The sequence below is a fragment of the Bos mutus genome, chromosome 1 (assembly GCF_027580195.1).
Source record: "Bos mutus isolate GX-2022 chromosome 1, NWIPB_WYAK_1.1, whole genome shotgun sequence".
Classification (NCBI taxonomy): domain Eukaryota; kingdom Metazoa; phylum Chordata; class Mammalia; order Artiodactyla; family Bovidae; genus Bos; species Bos mutus.
Genome location: NC_091617.1, coordinates 94,646,868 through 94,668,859, shown reverse-complemented (window position 1 = coordinate 94,668,859; position 21,992 = coordinate 94,646,868). Strand labels below are relative to the sequence as shown.

Sequence of the window (21,992 nt, the reverse complement as noted above, 5' to 3'; positions counted from 1 at the left end):
AATTGGGAAACTGTGGAAAGGAGAGAGCCACACAAAGGGAGCACCCAGTTCTGCTTAGGCCAACCCTTGACCCATGTATTCAAGAGTACACTCCAAAGAACTCAGATAGTACTAAAATGACTTCAGTAGAGATTTCTGCTACTCCTCACCACAGGAAATATGGAGCGTGAAGTATGACTCCAACCAAGTTAACTGCCTCCTAAAACAAACAAACTCTTTGCAAAGAACATAACTAAATTCAGAGTCTATAATATAATCAATTACAATATCATCTAAACTTATTTGACAAAGAAGAAACAGGAAAATGTGATCCATTCTGAAGAGAAAAGTATATCAATGGAGGCCCATCCTGAGATGTAGAAATTAACTGACAATGATTTTAAGGCAAATATCATAACATGTACTAGGATGTCAAGGAAAATGTGTTTTTGATGAATGAACAAGTAGAAAATTTCAGCAAAAAAAAAAAGCCCAGTGGATGGGCTTAACATCAAAATGGCAATGACAGAATCAGTGAACTTGAAGACTGAGTCATCAAAATTATTCAAAGTGAAGAACAGAAAAAGTGGTAGAAAGATTTCTAAAAAAATGAACAGAGCCTCAGTGACCTACATGATACCAAAAGACCTAACAATTATGTAATTTGAGTCCCAGGAGGTCAGGCCAGAGAGAAAATGAGACACATACACAAAGCTTTGAAATAATGACTAAAAAAATTTATCAAATTTTGGAAAAGACAGAATGGATAGTTGGGTTATATTTTAAATAAGATATCAATACTATACAGCAAAGGAAATAAATGTATCAGCACAAAGTTTGGTGAAAAAAAAGTCAGCTTACAGTTTGTATTTAGAATTAAAAAACAAAACAATCCTGTATGTTGTCTATTAACATAAATGTATGTAGAAGTATGATGTAAAAAGCAATCAAGTAAATAACTATATGACAACTTTAGAAGCATGGTTGCCTTTATGGAGAAAGGGTGGGTATCCTCTATGCGAATAATCAGAGGTATAAAGAGGACTTAATATATCAGTGACATTTTCTTTCAATCTGGATGTTATAGGTATATAGGGTTTTTCCCCTAAACATTCCTATTTTTAAATACTTCATTTAAAGCAAACAATTGGAAAAAAACAACTGCCAAATGTGACACTTTACTAATATCCTTAATTCAATTATAGTTAATGACTTTTGCATTCCTTACAAAAAAAAATTCACTCTTCTTTATAAATTCAGCCAATAGGTGTGACCCACTAACAGGGCAATATGCAAGATATTTTAAACTGCTTCACCCTCTGGAAAGCATATTTGTAGACTTCAACCTGATTTCCCTTAGAGTCAACAGTTATCATCTACGGTTCTTGGTCATACTTGGGGATTAATTCAAAAAACAGTAAAAATATGAAGTTAAATAGGCCCATATGGAACTGAAAGTAAACTTGACCTCTTTTGAGACAACTAAACTAACTCTCAAAACAGGGCCTTGATGCTCCATGGCTCTTGTCTATAAAGTTGGGGTGTCCACTATTAATGGTAATGATGTTCGGGTAAGGGAAAAAGTCATCAAAACTGAAGTTCTGTTTGAGTTTTTCTTTCTGGAGGAGCTATTAAAATTGCTTTGATTAAACTTTTAAAACAAGAAAGCTTTGATAAACTCATTTGAAAATTTCCCCTCCTTAGCACTGGGTACCTAAATTAGGAAGTTCCTTCCTTTATTTTAGGAATCCAAGCTTTAAAATACAGTGAAACTCGTTTCACAAATTCTTCAAAAATATACAAGCACAGGTAATAATAATTATTAAAATTATGACCAACAGCCTTCTCCTTCTTTTAACACATTCTTCTAGACCTGATCTCATTTGAACTCCAGAAGCCTAGACAGGAGGCATTACTGTCATCTCCACAGCTGAGGTGAGTGAGCTGAGACTCTGCCTGGTCTCTCAGTTACAGTGTGCATGGGCCAGGGCTTAAATATGAGTCCCAGTGAAATGACAGAGAACAGCTATTTCAGACTGAAAAGAGATACAGAGGAGCCTTCCTACTAGGGAAACACCTGAGTCCCTGGCCCAGTTACCACCTGGATTCTAGCTGAGAGGCAGCATAGTAGAGTCAAATGAACACCTAAATTTGAATGTCCATGCCACCACTTACAAGCTGTGTGAACCTATGTGAGTAACTTATCTTCTTTGTGCTTTAATTTCCCATCTATAAAGTGGGGAGAGTAGTAATGCCTACCGCATTGGATTGTTGTGAGGATTAAGTCAGTCAACATGTTGCTCAGCTGGTAAAGAATCTGCCTGCAATGCGGGAGACCTGGGTTTGATCTTCCCTGGGTCGGGAAGATCCCCCCAAAAAGGGAACAGCTACCCACTCCAGTATGCTGACCTGGAGAATTCCATGGACTGTATAGTCCATGGGGTTGCAAAGAGTCAGACACAACTGAGTGACTTTCACTTTCACTTTTTTCATAAAATACTAAAAATAATATCTGGACCAAATTTGTGCTAGATACATGCAAGCTGCTGTTATTAAAAACTGGCCTTCTTACTTTTTTCACATAAAACAAGGTGAATAATGAAGTCAAGAACTGAGGATACAATCTTTGGACTGATGAAACCAGTGGATACAAACCCTGGTCAGTGACTTCTAGCACACATGAGAATCTAGTAGTTCTAGTAATTACCATTCTAGTAATGGTAATCATTTGGCTTCACATCCTTTGATGCACTGAGAAGAAGACAGAAGCTCAAGATCCCACAGAGAAGGCAGAAGAAAGACTAGAACTGAGGCCTCTTTCATGCCCCACATGCTAACACAAGTCTGTTTCTGGGCCAGATTCATTCCATATAATGCATCTGTGAACCATGTCCAAATGTGTAAGGAGTATGACCAGACAGGCAGGATAAGTTGCTATTGTCTCAGCTGCAGGCAGACTGTTCAGTACATGTGGACTGACTGCCCGCTTCACAGGGAAAGAACTAGTTTGGTCTTTGCTCAAGAAATAGCTGCTCTTATGAATGTCACTAAGGAACAGAGCTATTCTAATGACACCTAATTCTGCGACACCCCTGAGAAGCACATGGATTGCATTAATGCTAACAAGAAATGGCAGACAAAGATAGGCTGCCAAACCTCAGCGAATTGGAGAGAGTCAGTATGTGTCAGCCAGACTGGCAAGCCATCTTGCTTTCCAGGCGTGCCTCTTTGTGGGTTTCTCAAGCGACTCAGGATGATATAATTCACTCAACATGTATTTATGGAGCAACCACAATATGCTGAGCACCATGATGTGTGCTGGGGAAGCAAAATGACCTCCCATAATTGACTTCACTGTGAAAAGCACACTCTCATTACTCTCCACCTCACCTGTGTATTTACCTCCTTCACTGTTAAACCCCCCGAATAATGCCCTTCCTTCCGTATCTGCTATCTCCCATCTGTGCTTCTTTCCAACCCTCCTCTCATCACTCGATTAATCAAGTCTCTTATCAACCTCTCTTGTTTACTGTTTTATCCTATTGCTGTTTAAAATATTCACAAGCACCTCAATTACATATATGTTCCACTCAATTTCTCTCGCTGTGACTTGAGTCAAGTTTTTGAAGGATTTCTGTTACCCCGCTCAGCTAGGCTAAACCACACATGTTTCATGCTCTCTGACCTCTCAGCCTTCCAACAGGCTGCTCCCTCTGGAGTCTGCCTTACTGCAATTTCCTTCTTCGTCTAATTAACTCTTGTCACTCATTCTTTGTCCCAGGAGCCACCTCCTTCAGGAAACCTCCCTGTCCTTGCAGGCTGGTTCAGATGACTCTCCTCAGTGCTTCTACCACATCTAGATGAGTCCACTGAGAACATTTTCCACTTTGCCTTTGTCTCTATTCTTATCTCACTTCACCTTTCTGTTGCTTGACGCCCTCCTGAAGAGTCTCTTCTCTTGGCTTTCACATTCCCACACTCTTCTAGTTTTCTTTCTCTGTCTTCAGCCACTGAGATGAAATCTTCTTGGAGGCTGTTCTTCATCTGCTCAACTCTTACATGTTGGTAGTATTCAGGGTCCCACGATCTTCCTTTCAGAGTCTCCTCACCTCTCAGGGGTGGTTTCATTCATGGCAATACTTGGTGACAATACATACTCCTGTTTCCTTTCTTTGGTGTTTTTATGGCTCCCAGGTGATACCATCGTTGAACACATTCCTTCCACTTGCCCTCTGTCTCTTCTGGAAGACTGGGAGCTCCCTGAACAAGAAGCCATCTCTGTATTCCCAGACACTGGTGTCTACTGGGCTTGTGGTAAATCCTTCCAGCCTTATTCTTTTTCCTAAGCTTCAGATATATATACCCAACCACCTGTGAATGTCCCACTTGGGTGAACTTGATATTCTCCAAATAGAATCGTCATCTTCCAAATCCCAAAACATTTCCTCGTTCTGGGCTTCCTTCCTGAATGAACTGGGAACATCATCTACGCAGCTGCATAAACCACATCCTGGAATTCATCTGCAGCCATACTCTTTCCCTAACGCTCTCTATCCAAACAATAAGTCCTGTTAAATTCTAAATATATCTTCAGTCTAACCACTATATTTTGTCTCCATAATCATGACAGGTTTCAGGAAATGAAAAAAAGTACAGTGTAGTTGGGCATAGGGTTAAGTGCAGGTGATGCTAAGGCATTTACATTTTATCTCAAAGTCTCCATCCGCCACCTCTCACTTCCCACTCTCGATGCTGGAGTCCTGGAGCTAAAAAGTATTCAATGACAATAATTTTGAGCTGTTCAAAATGGGATTTTGTAGGATAAGTAACATTATTTTCAATTGGTTATCTTTTTTACTCCCCAACTAACCAATGTGGTTTCCCAAATAAAAAAGATACTGGGCTAAACAGAATACTGGCGCTGCTCTCTTTATAAAGTTACTGTAGACAATAGCGATTTCCACATAAGTCTCAGGGACGTAAAGTAGTGCCTTTGCGGAACCATCAGAGCTCAGTTCTGCCACCTTTGAGAAACGACGCAATATTTAAGGTAAACAAGTTAAACTGGATGCGTATGAGGGTGAGGGTTAGGGGAAAGAAGGATAGTAGAGATGAGAAACAGGCTGGATCTAATGACTCACAGGCACAGCTGACACATGATCAATTCATCATTAAAATAGCACTAATATAAAGTTAATAAAAAGCCATAGAGTAATCAGGAAGTGCCTTAAGTTAGTAGTTTCCAAGAGTTCCTTGTTATGCCACCTATATCTGCCCCAAACTATAAGCATTAACCAAATTTGTTAAAGGTACGGTAATATGGAGGCGGGGTGAACACACCCAGTAGAAAGAGAAAAGAAAAATGTACTAGTAAAAATTTACAAAAACAACACTGAAAACTTCTGAATTGTACACTTTAAATAAGTGAAAATTATGGCTTGTAAATTATATCCCTAAGAAGCTGTTTTTAATAAAATCTGCCAAGACAGGAATAATAAGTAGAGTTGTAAAAATCAATCAACACATAGCAATACTCAAAGAAAGAACAAGTAATTTTCCTTGACCTTACAGAATAACCAGCAACAAAAGTCATTTTTATATTTCTTGTAACAAAAATAGGCAAACTACTACTTATAACCAAAAAAAAAAAAAAAAAGGGTGAAAAGATATTGTCAAAACACTTAAAGAAAGCAATCTGTCAATTCCTACTTTGAATATTGCTTTAATTTCACTGTTTTCACTACCAGAAGACTCTGCTCAGTGAGATTATTATGTTTTCACAAACACAATAATCACATCCAGAAGTTTCTGCCAAACTAGTATCCATGAAATTATAATATGCATCACAAAGAGAACTATTACAAGCTCAGAAAAGGCATGCAAGTGTCAATGACTAGGGAAACAATTCGATAAAGACAAGACAAATTCTCAGGTCATTTGCTTTTCAAGACGGGGTTTGAAAGAAAGGCACGAAAGATAAATGAAAAGTGGCAACACTCAGCTCCTTGTACGCACACTTGCTGGGTGCTTTTTGGGAAAGAGGCAGGGTGTAATGTTTTTAGTCTCTCTCAGAAAGACAAGTTCGTTCATGCAAAGACAGAAGGTAGGTACCACGCATGGCTGAGTCTCTTTGCTGTACACCTGAACTGTCACAGCATTGTTAATCAGCGATGCTCCAATACAAAGTAAAAAGTTTAAAAATTAATAAAATACAATAAAAGGCAGATACCAAAGTGGAAGGTAGGTGTATGCTCAGAATATGATCCACTGGAATAGAAATTAACTAGGCCTATCCTCTGATCTCACTCAGTTTCAGCTGATCAAGCAGAACAGTCCAGATGATATAAAACAAAACAAAAACCTACCCTTCAATTTTTATCCTCAGAGATAACTTGCTCAAACCCAAGGAACCAAACATAACTCACTTTGGGTTTTAAGTTAAAACATGTTGAATCCACTGTGACTCAGCACACAGGTGTCACTTAAAGGTGCCTGAAACCAGACTAGCTTTAATATGGAACACAAGAGACGGCCAATGAATCAGGCACAGAATTAGGCAGGAAGAGCACTGGCCTCAGAGTCAAAGTTTTAGATACAATCTCAACTCTGGGAACTCTCCAAAAACTGAATTCAATATCTGTTGAAAGAGTTGCTTTTGAATTTTTACACAGCTGCATACCAGGCATATAGTAGATGCTCAATAAATGTCTTCTGAATTATCACTATAGAGAGCTAACATTGAGCAAGCACTAAGGACTTCATATGCATGATATCATTTAATCATTACAATAATCCTATAAAGTAGACTTTCATACTACTTGCATATCACAAATTCAGAAATTGAAGTTTAGAGAGGTTAGTAATGTGCCCATGTGACTCAGCTGCTGAGTGTCAGAAAGTGGACTGCAGGGCCAAAGCTGTTAACGTGCATTTATGCACTACTGCCTCTCTGAACTCGGCTGGGCATTGGCCAAAGTAATCATAGTCATTAACGAACATATGAGGCTCCTCCGATTTAATGTTTGTTTTATGGCTTGCTTTTTGCCACCACCTGTCTTCCTAGGAGCATTAACCTTGGGATCCTCGTTAACTCAAAACCCTGAATGGTCCGCTGAATGTAACCATCACCCTGAAACTTGCTGGAAATGCAGAATCTTAGCCATATCCCAGAAACAGAATCCATGTTTTAACAAGACACTCAATGATTCAGAGGGACCTCAGTTTGACAGACACTGATTTAGACTAGCTCCAAAATGATATTAAGGCATGTTATGACAGGAGGAAAGTAGGCCTGAGAAGGAAAATACAATAGAAATGTTATAGTCAGTGAGAACAAAACCAGCTTGCTACAGCTGTGTCAGGACCTTTATTCACCTAGATAATGGCACACAGATATTTATAAAGGACCTAGCAAAATTGACTTAGCAGCAGCAGCAGCAAAATGCCTAGAGAATTGATGAGACAACAGCTGAATCTATAGGGAGTATACCTATAGTCTCCTACCCTCTTAAAATCGCCAAGCCTGTGCTTTTAGAAGAACATATCATGTGGCAAATAAAAATACACAAAGACTGGCAAATACTGAATCTCTCATCAGGCTAAGGGCAGAGCTGTGCTATGGACTGATAAAACTCAAGACCTGGATGATAGATATTACCACTCGATCACAATCCAAGAGTCAGTTCTTAACAAGGTAACTTTATCCTTTTGAATATTAACACATTTTTTAAGCACAACACTAACATCAACTTAAATTTGAGCTTAAAAATCTTGATTTAAATTTGAGCTATTTCAATATGGCTTCTGGCTTTCTTTTCAAAACACACACCTACATTTCTAGACAGAAAGTGGCCTATATTTTTGGCCAAGAAGTATAAGACAGCACCTCTTCTCTCATGAGAGAGATGAGTTGTGTTGTGCTGACTCAGAATCTAAAGAAGCATCTGAAGGAGCTAATTTTTACTCACTATTTCTTACTCACTTAAACAGAGTTATAAAACCCCAGTAGCTCCACATAACTAAAAGTCACGCACATGACTAAAAGTTGTCTTAGTAGGAAGTGAGATATACAGGTCACTTTTGTCTTTATTCCCACTTTTAAAAGAAAAAAACTACAGTCCTTTCCTAGCCGCAATTCTATGCTTCCCAGCACCAAATGTGCCCCACACAGGTGGAAATCCATTCTCTTCTTCAGTTCTATGCTCTCAGTCATTTGAAATCTACTAGGCAGTTTCTTCTCTTTCAAACTTTCAACTATATATTCTTGACAATTTCTACTTCCTCCTGTCTTCATCTAGGGAGAACTAGAACTATCAGAATGGATTTCTTGCTAAGTAACCATCCAGATATCTCCTGGAAGGCTTCCTTTCACCAGTGTATCTGAAAAAAGAACTGCTTTTAATACTCAACTCTTAATTCTGTTACTGTAAAGAATTGTCCTCTGAATTCAGAGATTCTATACCAACTATCAAATAAGTCAGGGTTTTACAATAAAGACAAAGAGAGGATTTGGGCATGCTCAAAGTCAGAGGGCAAGCTGGAAGCAGAGCAAAGTTTAGAGCAGTGCAGTCAGTCCTAAGGATTCTGATTCAGAGTTGAGTCCAGAGACTATAGAAACAGGAAGACATGTACTAACACCAAGAAGCATTGAAGGTGTAACCCACAGGCCTGAGTCAGTCAACGATGGGGTGTTTAGAGGCCTGAGGGGTCCCATGAGAGAATCAAATATACAAGAGTTTCCTACAAGAGACCCAAATTCCCAGTCTCAATGAGGCCAGCAATGGACCATACTGAAAACCAGCTACAACTGTGCTAACCCAACCTCATTGCCAGTGGCACTGTTCATAAATCCACCCACTTTGGAGCATAATTTAGTACTATGTTTGTAGAGTCACAAAATATTTATGGTCTTTGATCTGGTAACCACATGTTAAAAATACAGAGAAAGGGACATACAGAAAGCGGTTCACTGCTAAGGACAAACGCAGACATCTGCGTTTACGTTTAAACACTCACAGGTACAGACAGTGGTTGCCCAGGTTAGCAGCCGTTTTGTGCAAAAGCCCTGGGGATCTGGGATGAACCAACTTCACTTCAGGGCTCCTGAGGAGGAAGTAACAAGAATGGTGGGAACACATGCCACAGTCAGCAGAGTCGGTCTGAATCAGTTCTCCCTTCTACAGACAGCAGTGAAAGGGAAAGCGTTAGTGGCTCAGTCATGTCCGACTCTTTGTGACCCCACAGACTGTAGCCTCGGAGAAGGCCATCGCACCCCACTCCAGTACTCTTGCCTGGAAAATCCCATGGACAGAGGAGCCTGGTAGGCTGCAGTCCACGGTGTCGCTAAGAGTCGGACATGACTGAGCGACTTCACTTTCACTTTTCACTTTCATGCATTGGAGAAGGAAATGGCAACCCACTCTAGTGTTCTTGCCTAGAGAATCCCAGGGACAGGGAAGCCTAGTGGGCTGCCGTCTATGGGGTCGTACAGAGTCAGACACGACTGAAGCGACTTGGTAGCAGCAGCAGCAGCAGACGGTAGCCTGCCAGGCTCCTCTGTCCATGGGATTCTCCAGGTAAGAATACTGGAGTGGGTTGCCATGCCCTCCTCCAGGGGATCTTCCCAACCCGGGGACTGAAACCACATCTCTTACGTCTCCTGCATTGGCAGGTGGGTTCATTACCACTGGTGCTGCCTGGGAAGCTCAGTACCCAGAGAAGCAGCCAACAATTCCAGCTTGCTGATCGGTCTACACTTGGACCTGACTGAGGCCACAGAACAACAAAGGCAAACCACGGATACTCAGAGAATAGGGACCAGGTTGAAGAAATCTGAAAACACGACATTATAAGGAAGCGTTGAAACAAGCTGGAGTTTTTAAACTGAACAGAAATGAGAATGCGGGTATCAGCATACATTTCCTCTGTGGTTTCAGCGGACAGAACTGGAACACAAAGGTGGATATTCTAGAGAAGCTCCTGTCACATCCACATAAAGGAGAACTTTCTAACACTTTGAGCTCTCTAGGAGTGAAAGAGTCCTGGTGAACGGAGAGCTTCCTAAAATAGGAAGTGCTCCATCAGTGCCTGGATGGCACCATGTCAGCTGGCTCCAGAAAAGCCTCCTTCTTGGTCTCAGAGGCTGCAAACCCAGGCCAGACTTCTGGGGACCACCCTGAGCGGAAGTGGCCCCCTCAGCCTCCACCAGCTTGGGCTCCACTGTTTAGGAAAAAGCTAGCACAAAACCATGGAGCTGGCAAAAAGCAAAGGGAGAAGAAGATGGATTCACTCGGGTTCCAGCATTGTAGCAACTCACATGGGAAATAAAGATGCAGTTTAGATGAAAACTGACAGACTTGAGCTCGGGCGGCAAGAGGCTGTGCCAGGGCCTGACCTGCTAAATGTTCTGGTTCAAACCTAATGAGTCCATTTAAGGTGCAGGACAGTTTTACAAATGATAGCAAAGCCTTGGTGAGATCCACATTCTTTCCTTCAGATGTAGGCCTTCTCGCCCCAGTTACATACCTTAAGTTAAGCCTCTATCCATGCTTTAGGGAATAATTTTTATCCATAGTCTACGAAAACCTGCTAAGATCCCAGAGTAAAACAGATGCGTAACTTTGGACTGTAACTTATCAACATTTATGAACCCTGGTTTAAGCTTATTGTGAACTTTGTGATTCAACTACATCGTCAATGTTGCAATCATTTCATCTAAATGTCTCTGATGAAAGGTGGTGGGTGTTAACCTTTTGCAGCAAACAAGTGCCTTGTTTACATCAGGTGATTAGTGGATACTTCTACCAGGTGAAGTAACCGACCTGCTGAAGGGCCTCAGTCTTACTCCCCAGATGATGCTACTTTGGGTCCAAGAGAAGCCATAGGCTATGGCTCAGTCCTCTGTTAGTCAAGGTTTACCTAAACTTGTTTTGTCAAAAACATTTCTTATAATTGAAAACTCTGTAAAACCAGGTATAGTTAGGAATTCACATAAGATCAAAATTCTCTCTTCCACAGTGTTGAGCAACTACCATGAGTCAGGTGGTAGAATGGAGTTTAGGAGCACAAAGGTTAACAGCTCTCATCAGAAGCTCACAGTCCAGGGGAGGAGACAGGCTTTTAAGAGCTAATTCTCAGAGTGTGAGAAGTGCACTAGGAGCTCAGAGGAGGAGTTGCTCAGCCTGAGGTATGGGGAAGGTTACTGCTGGAAAGGCACACTGGCAAGGAATCTCGAAGGCTGGGTAGGAGTTCACTGAGCATGTGTGTATGCATGCTCCGTCATTTTAGTTGTGTCCAACTCTTTGCGACCTTATGGACTGTAGTCTGCCGTGCTCCTCTGTCCATGGGATTCTTCAGGCAAGAATACCGGGGTGGGTTGCCATGCCCTCCCTCCAGGGGATCTTCCTGACCCAGGGATCGAACCCAGATCTTCTGCACCAAGGTGGATTCTTTACCACTGAGCCGCCAGGGAAGCCCTCACTGAGCATAGAAGAGAAAACATTCCAAGAAAAATGAACAGTGATAGTATGTTGGACTACCTAACCTAAAGAACAATAACATTATCCTTGCGTGTGTGAGCAGCAGAGTGAGGCAGGGTGAGGGCCATGACAATTGTTTTCAGATATCTGGGGCACAATCTGATTAGGTGTTTGCTTCTCCATGTAGAAGGTATTATAAGAATTGGAAAGCAGGGTGCCTAAGAGATTGTACATTTCAGTTTAACATATACAAGAATATTCTTTAAAGAAGGACTATTAACAAAGAAACTGGCTGTCTGGAGTAGACAAGTTTACTTCATAATTATCTAGTTTTGGAGTCACTTTGGGTTCTAATTGTAGCTTAGCTCATGGTAAGTACTTAATAACCAGTGGCTATCCATAATGTGAGATGGAGAACTCATCTTCACACTGTGAGTATCCACACAAAACCAAGCTATCATATCTGGCTATGTCTAACACTTGGGGTGTCAGTCTAGGTAGACTAGAGACCATCAAGCTCCCTCCCAGGTCCTAGCCTGGGACTCTTATTTGAATGTCTCTGCCCATTTCTGATCTGGCAATATTCCCTCAGCTCATCAGGAAAAACACTAAAGAAATGTCCATTCATAACCTGCTATCTATAAATGTTAGCTCTTGTTACTATGGTTATTATTTCCTCAATATAGTCCTTCTAGTAATCTTATCCCTGGCTTTTATTCCTGTGAGAGTGGGTGTATGTGTTTAATGGTATGCAAATATTCTTGCAAGCCAACTCAAATCCTTAGTAGGAATAGATGATGTCAGAAAGAGTGAAATAAAATAACTTCTATAGTTTATTATAAATGACACTATAACAACAATAGGTAACATTCACTTAACACTCATTGTGCATCAGGCATTCTGGGAGGCCTTATATATAAATTATTTCATTTAGTACTCAGAAGAACTCTGAAAGGTAAGTACTAGTATTATAATCCTCACTTTATAGATAAGGAAATTGAGTCTTACAGAAGTCCAGTTTTCACTCAAGATTCCAACCAACAAGCAGTGGTCGAAACTGACAATTTTGTAACACAGCCTACAACGATCACATATTAATAGATATGTACTCCCACATATTAAAAAATTTTGAATACTAAATATTTTTATTTAAATATTAAATATAGGGACTCCAGAAAACAAGAATAAGCCATTTAATCTAGTAAATAGGTGACAACAGTGAGTTCGTTTGGTTTCACCGATCTTACATTTCAGGACACTGCTGAGAAGACAGGGGCCATAGAGTAACCAGGTCATGTTCACTGAAGTGGTCTTTGATCATCATATTAAAATTTCCAGCTTTCTCACCTGTATGATTCTATTCAAATGAAATGTTCAGAATGGAAAAATCTAGAAAGGCAGAAAGCAGAATAGTGGTTGCCTAGTGCTGGGGGAGGAAGAGAGCGGGGGAGAGATAATGGGTTCAAGGTTTCTTTTGGGGGTGCCAAAAATGTCCTAAAATTAGGTTATGATGATGGTTATTCAGGGCTTCCCTGGTAGTTCAGCTGGTAAAGAATCTGCTTGCAAAGCAGGAGACCCAGGTTCAATTCCTGGGTTGAGAAGATCCCCTGGAGGAGGGCATGGCAACCCACTCCAGTATTCTTGCCTGGAGAATCCCCATGGACAGAGGAGCCTGGTGGGCTACAGTCCATGGTGTCACAAGCAGTCGGACATGACTGAGCAACTAAGCACAGCACACATGGTTATACAGCTCTGTAAATACACTAAAGGAAAGAGAATTGTATGATTTGAAGGGGTTAACCCTGTGATGTGTAAATCACACAATACACAGTTTCAATAAAGCTGCTAAAACATAATCCCCAGGGTTCAGTGTCCAGTGATCTTCAGTCACTCCCTGTGGCTGCTGTCTTCCAGAATAAACATGGGAACCAGATGTGCATTAAGTAAGCCTTTATCTGAGAACAAAATGTTCGAACAACAACGATGAGAATAAAGACCACACCTGTGAAGCTGGTCATTTTTCCTTGGAAGCCACACTGAGCCTTCAGCTTCTTTCTCCAGTGTTATGAGGTTAGTGCTGAATGGTATTAGCTTTTGATTTTTACCAACCCAGGGAAAATGGAAACATAGTTTCATTCCTTATTACTAAAATGTTTGTAAGACAGAAATATTAAAAATAGCAGCAACAGGCGAATCAAATGACCTCTAAAAGCCCCAAAAGATTCCAATCCAGTTGACTAGAACCTTGGGATCTCAATCATTCTGGGCTTCTGGGACCTCATCTGGAATAGGACGAGGAGGAAGAATGAAGTCAACTACTCCAAGGTTCTTTTCCACCTTCAACATTCCAGTCAAATCATATCTTCTAAGGACTGTCTCAGTGTGTTAATTGTCCCATTGGGCATGCATGTGTGTCCCCCGTCATTTACAACTCTTTTGCAACACCATGGACTATAGCCCGCCAGGCTCCTCCGTCCATGGGATTTTCCAAACAAAAATACTGGAGTGGGTTGCCATTTCCTTCTCCAGGGGATCTTCCCGACCCAGGGACTGACCCTGTGTCTCCTGTGTCTATTGCATTGCAGGTGGATTCTTTACCACTGAGCCACCTAGGAAGCCCCATGTCCCATTCTAAACACCAGCAATAGCCCTTAAACAAAGGAATTGTTATCAAGACATCTGGACACACTGGAAATCATGAGTGTCTTTCTTGGACTGATGTCTCAAGTATTTAAGTGCACTTCTTCCCACAGCCCTTATTTAATAAACTATCTATCTTATAATTGTATTAGCTATAACATCTAAGATTTTAAACCTGGTACATAAAAATCAAAAGGCAGTTTCCTAAAATAATGAATGCATGCATGCTAAGTAGCTTCAGTCATGTCCAACTCTGTGACTCTATGGATTGTAGCCTTCCAGAGTCCTCTGTCCTTAGGATTCTCCAGGCAAGAATACTGGAGTGGGTTGCCATGCCCTCCTCAAAATAAAGGCAGCTGTATAAATGCAGAAAAATAATTGCTCCTCAGAATAAAAATATCCTCTCCTTTATAGAAATTTATCTGGCCTCAACTCTAACCTAATTCCTCATCTATTTTAATTTTTATTATAAAACATAAATTCCTCTTAAAGGAAACCTTAAATTTACAAACTATTTGAGGAAATTAAAATCATTCTTAGAGCTACCATCTTAAATAGATTATGGGTGATGTTAAGTTACTATTAAATTTTTGTATATCTTGTCTTCATTTTTCTTTCCATGAATAATTTATATATTTTTCAAATATAAAGGGACTGAACTGAACTGAAAGGAAACATAAATATTAACATGCAGAAGAATATAAGAAGAAAATTAAAACTGCCAGAAATTCCTACCTTTAAAATAATCCCTAAATCTCTATTAACTTGAGGTGACCATCCCTTCTGCTCTCTCCCTAAGAATAACACATACAGAGAGATATATTTTAAACATGGCCAAGTATGAGAGACACAAATAGTTTGAGATCCAGTGTTTTAACTTAAATATCTGTCACCACCATTTCCTCCCCTGATAATTTTTCCTAAATAGTAATAGCAACCTAATGATCCATTATGCAATTTTCTTCTAGTGTGCATTTCAATTGTTACCAACTTTTCATGATAATAAATAACACCTCAATGAATATTTTTGTAGTTAAAGCTTTTGCACTCCTATCTGGAAAATTCTAATTATTGCCCTAATCCTTTTGTGATTTCCTCTATTGGGTTTTGGCTTCCCAAGTGGCTCAGTTGTAAAGAACCCATCTGCCATCGCAGGAGATGCAGGTTCGATCCCTGGGTTGGGAAGATCCTCTGGAGAAGGAAATGGCAAACCACTCCAGTGTTCTTGCCTGGGGAATCCCATGGACAGAGGAGCCTGGCTGACTACAGTCCATGGGGTTACAAAAAAGAGTCAGACACAACTTAGTGACTAAACAACAACTGTTGATGTTAAGAAGAGAAAGTACTTCCCAATCCAATGGTTAGAATTATTGTTTGATTTCTTTTTTTAAATTTAACTCCTTAACCTATGGACTGTATTTTTAAAGATTCCAAACTTATTTGTCACATGTTTAAGCTTTGGCCAAATCTAGAGTAAGCTATTTGCACAACATTTTAAAATGCACATTTATGTTTTTTAAGGAAATACATGTTTCATATTCTTGGCTTTCCACTTAGCTTCAGAAAGCCTTCAGGAATGACAAAACAACCAGAACTTTGATTGTCAGCAGGAAATCATACTGGTCAGGAACGAAGAGGACACCACTCATTCAGGCCAAATAAAAGCTAAACAAGTAAAAGGCCAATGTTTGAGTCTTAGTGGTTTTATTATTTTAGCCTTAAAAAGTCTCAAAAGTTCCAAGATTAGCTTATGCAGTTAAAACAGTTTTTAAAACTGTGGGCTTATTCTCCACAGGGACTGGTCACCATTGCTCTCGTTTACTGACCACTGACCAAGCTCTGCATTCTGCTTCGCCACTGGTTCTCTCCACTCATCACCAGCAGAACATGTGAGAAAGCAGAGCACAAGCTCAACCCCCACCCAATGGAAAAAGAACACAAAGGACATGCCTTACTGGTTGATGGTGGGTCAACGGGAGCATCTTTGAGTAGGAAGGGCAGCACAGATAATAGTATTTCATGGCTGCCTCTTAGTAATAATAAGGATTGGATTATATTTCCCAAAGACATCAACTTCTCACTCCATTTCTTCCCCACCACATTGCCTCTCTGAGGCACAACAATATTACTGCCAACTAGTTGTTAAGACTTGGGACAAATTATGTAACTTCCCTGGGACAATTTCATCAACTGTAAAGTGGGGATAATAAAGACAATTGACGTCTTAGGGTTGTTGTGAAGATTAAATAAGAGGCTGACACAAGGGATGGCCCTTAGGAAATGCTTTTTGAGTGTTAGCTGTTACTATTACCTTCCCTCTACTACTCCTGCCATGATTACTAATATCATCACCTCCAGAAATGCCAGAAGGTCAAACTTAATTTGGGTTCTTTAGAAGGAAAGAGGGAATAGGGGATGTCTATGGTCAGATCAGCCCTGGGAATAGAATCTGTCCTCAGCCTTTGCAATCCCTCTGGGAAGTTAGTACATACTGTCATTACTAAAATAGTGAATTTCTGAGGTGGGTGCTATCACAGCATCTCTTGCCTTCTGTCTGAGTTGCTGATAATGTAAGCACAAGACCCATTCACGTGGGCACCTTCAATGTTAGCAGGGCTGGAAACAAGAATTCAGTGAGTTAGGCATGAAAAAGGCAAAGGTGGCCATATACGAATTTGACAAGACCAGAAACTAAGTCAACAGCTGACAGCTCCCCAAACGTGCACACTGAAGATCAAGCTTATGGGCAGGAATAGAGACTGTTCATCTGGGACATGAACAGACCCGGCTGATAGGTGAACATTTACCAAGGTTCAGAAGTCAGAAAACCAACTCCTAATATCACCATTCCTCCTGATTATTCATTTCTTTCCTCTGAGTTCTTATGTTCTAGTGACATCCACCGTTCCCAGTATTTGGGGTATGGGCCAATTTGTGTTGAAATAATCTGTCCTAGGATTTTTCTCCAACTCTGAATCTAAGCTTTGTTTTAAAAGGAAATAAGGATCACATGCTTCTGGAACATAAACTATGTTCATAACCATCTGAGATTTATGAGGCATCTGGAGTACTTCTGACTGTTAACAAGAAAGCATGTTGGATAAAATTTAATCGGCTCAGAGTTTAACCTGATATGGAATGGGAAAAATGCCCATCTCTACTTGATTTTAGTCAAAAGGCAGAGATGTAACAAAACTAAACCAGTCTTGCAAGATGAGAACGAGAATTCCAATGTGTGTGCTAAGCCTGGAATCAGGAATAAGATTTGCTTTGATCCCAACTTACAGGTTTTGAGCACTCCCTTGTACAGTCTTTTTTTCCCGTCATGTTTGGAGGAAGCTTACTGTAATGGATCCTCTTTAGGAAAACCCTAAAATATGGTTTTTACAGAGTTTCCTCTCTTATTCTATCCTTTGTCACGTTGGTTTTTTTCTGTTTCTAATCAGTAGTATTTTTTTTTTTGTTATTATCTGTAGAATAAAAAGCTGTGAAGCACTTGGGAATATAGAAATTGAGACATAAATGTGTCTGATGTGAGCTTTTTAGGATTTATCCATGCCAATTAAGCACAAACGAGTAACAACAAGTAGAATGTCTTAACACTGTCCTTTAAAATCAGGGAGCAGGTATAATCAGATTGACAAAAGTCTTCTTTAAAATGTTAAGTTAATAGTATTTAACAATAATAGCATTATGCAGTACTAACACATTAATATTAAGCAAATTATACCAATCTCTGCTTTTTTTTTTTTGGATTTACTGTTGAAGAAAACATCTGCAGACACAAGGGCAATAATCAGATCAGATCAGTCGCTCAGTCATGTCCGACTCTTTGCGACCCCATGAATCGCAGCACGCCAGGCCTCCCTATCCATCACCAACTCCCGGAGTTCACTCAGACTCATGTCATACAACTGTGTCTCAGAGGGGATAAAGTCCAGTCCATTTTGCAATCCTGAGATGGCATGCAGACATAACTTTATAACTTCAGCCTCAGCGGAGATAGGACTGGGAACTTTAAAGTTTAGCAAATCACCTGAGAGATTTTTCTAAGTGTAATATCTACTTCTGTCTTCCTTCTCCCTCAGTTTTATATTTTTAGACAGAAGAGAACATGAGCGAACAGACCCTTTCTGAAACACTGTATTTCCCAGCAGGGCAAAGAAAGAGGAGATTAAAATGGTAATAATAGAAGTATATTGACATATTTTAAAACACTAGAGCTTACCTTGAACTAAACCATACCTAAAGTAACATAAAAGCCAGTATACTTCATAAGAATACTAATACTTCATATACAAAACTGAAAATATCATCAAATCGAACTATTCTTGTGAAACTGTTTAATACCAGATTGGTTTGGTGACAAGTGAACAAAGGTAAAATTGCTCTCGAGATGTCTAAGTTAATGAAATTAAGGAAGATATTCTCTTGATACTTCACTTTATTGACTTAATTTCACTTTAATACTATTAGCGATAATTTCATGCCTTCCAAGGCACACTCCGTTTTGACTGTGATATTTACTCCTAGAGTAATCTTCAATCCTGAGGAATCACTTAAGAAGAAAAACAGTGATGACTAAGAAAGGGATTCAGTTCAGCTTGATTCACCTGTGCACTCTGTCCATGTCAACTATTACACAGGTATTTTCTGAGGCATTCTAGAAAAATGCCAGGCTTTTCAAAAAGAAAATTAAAATGATATTCTGGTTCCTTTAACCATAAGTAGTAGGCCCTAGAGAAAAATACATCAGACAAGCTTGCATGCTGGCTGGGACACAGCACACTGTTGCCTTGTGCTCCAAAAAGTAAAATAAACCATGTATAAAATCATAGCTATTCCTAGAAGACATAATGAGAAGATACAATGAAAGGAATTCTGAAAAAGGAACTGAAAATGCATACAAACAAGCACAGATTTCTAGACCGCACATCTAACACAAACCAGTCATTACTGCATGGCTTCCTCCTGCATTTAATATTGTTCAACAATGCAGATAGTATAAGGAAGACTATAAACCTCAGACCTCCATAGGATCAATGAATATTATTTTCTAAAAAAACGCAGCAACAGCACAAATGCCATGCCGACTGTCATGTCATTGCCCCGTGAGAACAGAAAGAAAGTCTGACACATAAAGCAGAAAGTTCAAAATGTTATTTACTAACCTGGTGCCCCCGTGAAAGTAGTCGCTTCATATTGCTTTAAAGAAAGAATCCTTACTATGAAACCAATCTCCAGAGCAGCTGACAGCTGAGAGGGGAAAAGAAACTGACCACCCGGAGAGTCCACAAACACAGCAAAGCAAGCCCCGTTTTTGGCTGACTCCCCAAAGGCAACTTAAGTCATAGCCAAGCCCACAAAGCACTTTAGCCTATAAGCTTTAGTAATGAACTTGAAACCACTCCCATATGTTAAATAGACACTGGGCTGCTGTGAGAAATAAAATCCATGTACAGAATGAGCTAAGACTTTGGGCTTCATTTTTGTACTTGCTGCCCAAGAAAACTGTAACACACAAACTTAAACAAAGAGCATTCTCACTCCTTTCTCTCCCTTCAGATGCTGTCTTAAAGTGACTCATTCATTTTAAACAAGAGGAATACAGTCTGCCCTCCACTAGGGCCATGAAATGAGTTTTATATTGTTGCCCAAGTTGGTGGTGGTGGTGATGGAACATATAGCACTATAACTTCATGTCGCCTAAGAGGGACCATATTAAGTTATTGTTTCTGAGAATCAAAGTTACATACTATTACTATTCCTACATTTTTGAAATATATTGTTGTTGTTGTTTAGTCACCAAGTCAAGTCCGACTCTTTTTTGCAACCCCATGGATTGTAGCCCGCCGGGCTCCTCTGTCCATGGGATTCTCCAGGCAAGAATACTGAAGTGGGTTGTGATTTCATACTCCAGAGGATCTTCCTGACCCAGGGACTGAAACTGCACCTCCTGCATTGGCAGGCAGATTCTTTACTACTGCCACCAGGGAAGTCTCTTAAAATACATTAAATAAGCAAAAAACCTCATTAATCACTGAAGTCTAAAAGTTAAAGTTCAGGGGGAAAGCTTATCAAAGAACTATCTAACTTCTGAGTCTGACATGGTGTCTATAAATCTGAAAATTACTTGTAATTCAATTCTACCACCTACAGTTAGGTTATTTTATAAAACTAAAAAGTTTTTTTGGTAGTTTTGTAATTGTTTAAACTAGAGCTTAATATGACTCTCTATGGTTTTAAAATAAGAAATTTATTTTTCATTCTAAAAAAGATAATTGATAGTTTCCTTAAGCCATTTATTTTAAAAAATAATGTTCCCACATACTGCTTCTTAAGAAAGAATTAAAAATCCATGCTCTGCTTTTTAACATAAAGTGCTTGTGGTATACACAATTTTTCCCAAGTTTTCAACACCAAGAACAGTTTTAATTCTTGTTTCCATGATTTCTACCTTATTTTTAGCAGACCTGTTTAACATAATGGTCAAGATTACCAAATTCAGTGTTTCCTCTGAGCCATAAAGATGGGACCAAATAGTCCAAGGAAAATTTGCAATACTAACCACGTACTTTAATAACACTTGATTCTTTTGTTGCCAAGTAGATTTACATGTATTTACGGTAAAATCCAAGTTACTCAAAACCCGTGAAACGTAAGTCATTAGCATATTAGCTCAACAAAATCAGGCATGAAAAGCCCTGTAACTGCCTCGGATCTAATACTCGCCCTCCGCCCTCCCCCATCCACTCCCAGGGTCAGAGCTCAACAGTTTCTCCAGGAGTCAGTTCAGAACGAGGGGGAGCAAGGCAGCCACTTCAATGAGAAAACCAGCCTCAAGACTTTGGCCCCTGCGTTATAAAGGAGCCAGTGCCCCACCTGGTGGCAAAACCAAGAAAAGGCTGAAATAATTAAACCTCAGGGGAAATAACTTGCCGTTGGAAGAAAAAGAAGGGGAAGAAAAGGATGAGTTATAAGAGCACATTAACGTCACATACAATATGTGGTAGGAATCACGAAAAGTTTCTTTCCCACAGACCAGAATATTTATAGAGGGTATGAAAATATTCATGCAAAAGAAAAAGTATAATTACATTCAAAACCTGTGGATCTGGTTTGCAAGCATATATAATGATTTGCATTCCCAGAGAAATATTCTCATAAATAACATTGATCTCTCCTTTACCCAAAGGGCTGCAAGAAAAATTCCTGTGAGACCAGCATAATCTCTGAAATGTAAAAACCCTGGATACATCCCAACTCAGCGAGCTAACTGCTGGTGGGACTGTGTCTCCATCATTCTGTTAAGATGCTATATCCCCAGGATTCTTCCTATCTTTCTTTCAAACAGTATTTCCTTTTGTCTAATATAAATTATTTCTGTAAAAATCGATGTTCTGATATCCTCAGCGGAGATGAAGAACAGTTAAACACTGGGTTTTGAATTACATGACAGTCTTTAATAAAACTCCAGCAAAAATAAAAGTATAATAGGATGTGACTTTTAAATAAGCCCAGGCCATGCTACTGGAACTAAGACTAATATTACAAAACTTACTGAAACTAAAACTAATAGCTAATATTTAAGCTCTCACAATACGCTAGGCATGGTTCTAAAGTGCTTCAAGAGATTAATTCATTTAAATCACCCCAATCTATTATTTTGCCAGTTTCACAGATGAGAAAGCTGAGGCCTCTAAAGAGTAAGTACCTTGCCAAGATCAAACAGCGAGTGGTGGAACTGGGATTAGAACTCAGGTCATCTGGCTCTAAAGTCAGTGCTGCTAATCACGTAAGATGATAATGCTGTCCTCCTCCGTGCGTACCACGGTGAAACTGCCAGGCTCTGGTCAAATGAAAGGGAGCAGGAGACGGTTGGACAAGGACTTTGTG

The 21,992-nt window shown here is 39.8% G+C and overlaps 1 protein-coding gene across 7 annotated transcripts in view; it reads right to left on the bottom strand.

Annotated features, from left to right (window-relative positions):
- PLD1 (phospholipase D1) overlaps positions 1-21,992 on the bottom strand; it is a 273,608-nt gene that overhangs the window by 191,289 nt on the left and 60,327 nt on the right. For 5 of the 7 annotated variants that reach the window (XM_070373213.1, XM_070373223.1, XM_070373206.1 and 2 more), the window contains exon 1: positions 19,268-19,427. The exons of the other annotated variants lie outside the window; for them this stretch is intronic. The gene's annotated coding sequence lies outside the window, so the exon portion shown is untranslated. Of the gene's footprint in view, positions 1-19,267; positions 19,428-21,992 lie in introns of those variants that run through there. 7 annotated transcript variants of the gene reach the window in all.